Below are 1141 nucleotides of genomic sequence, written 5' to 3'. Positions count from 1 at the left end.
GGCTGAAATTTTACCGCGATTTCGCTGGAAGCGGTTGCAATTTTTCAGATTAGCACCCGCTCCCGGCGAAATCCTGCGGTTGTCCTTATGACAAATTTTTAAATATATATATAATTAAAAATTTGTCATAAGGGCAACCGCAGGATTTCGCCAAGAGCGGATGCTAATCTGAAAAATTGCACCGTCTTATATCGCTAAAGTGGTGAGGAATACATTTTAAAACCATTGAATTTGGAAATATTATTGCACCCGCCGTACTCTCCAGACCTCGCTCCTTCCGACTATCACCTTTTCGCATCGATGGGTCACTCAATCGCAGAGTAGCGCTTTGCCAATTTTGAAGAAGGCGAAAAATGGCTCGTCGAATGGTTTGCCTCGAAAGACAACAAGTTTTTTGGAATGGTATCTATGATTTGCCTGAAAAATGGGCAAAATGTGTAGAATCCAATGGTCAATACTTTTGATAAAATTTTTTTGAGATTCCCTCGAGGATTAAGTGTTTTCGTTATTGAAAAAACTGGCAAATTTCAACTAACATCCCTGGTATATATAATTAAAAATTTGTCATAAGGACAACCGCAGGATTTCGCCGGGAGCGGGTGCTAATCTGAATAATTGCACCCGCTTCCATCGAAATCGCGGTAAAATTTCAACCATAACTACGTCTCACAACCGTGAGATAGGTGGTTACAGTCTGTAAAGGAATCAATACGACGATCCAGCAAAAGCCTCGTGCACCCTAAGAACACGGAGTGATCCAAGGGCAACCGCCTTTTGCCTTTTTCCCGCAAGTGTTCTAGCATATTGTTGAAACGCAGGGAGGATTTTAGGCTATTAGCAAGTGAAAGCTTGGCACCTCCAAGAGCGCCGATGATAAGGACGATCAGTTTAACAGAATATTTCGGGTGCAATCGTTGCAACTCCCTTATAAGGTCTCGATACCTCTCTTTCTTTTCATTCTCGTTGGCTATGATGTTTTTGTCAGCTGGTGCCGAAAATTCGATAACGAACATAGTTCGTTTCTCGAAGTCAAGAAGATCCATGTCAGGCCTCGAGTGAGCAACAGAAACAATTGTCGAGAATATAAAGTTCCAGTATATACGGCACTTCTCATTCTCGACAATTGACTCAATTTCCTAGG

Source organism: Belonocnema kinseyi, chromosome 5 (assembly GCF_010883055.1).
Source record: "Belonocnema kinseyi isolate 2016_QV_RU_SX_M_011 chromosome 5, B_treatae_v1, whole genome shotgun sequence".
Lineage (NCBI taxonomy): Eukaryota > Metazoa > Arthropoda > Insecta > Hymenoptera > Cynipidae > Belonocnema > Belonocnema kinseyi.
Note: the sequence above shows the minus strand (reverse complement) of the source record.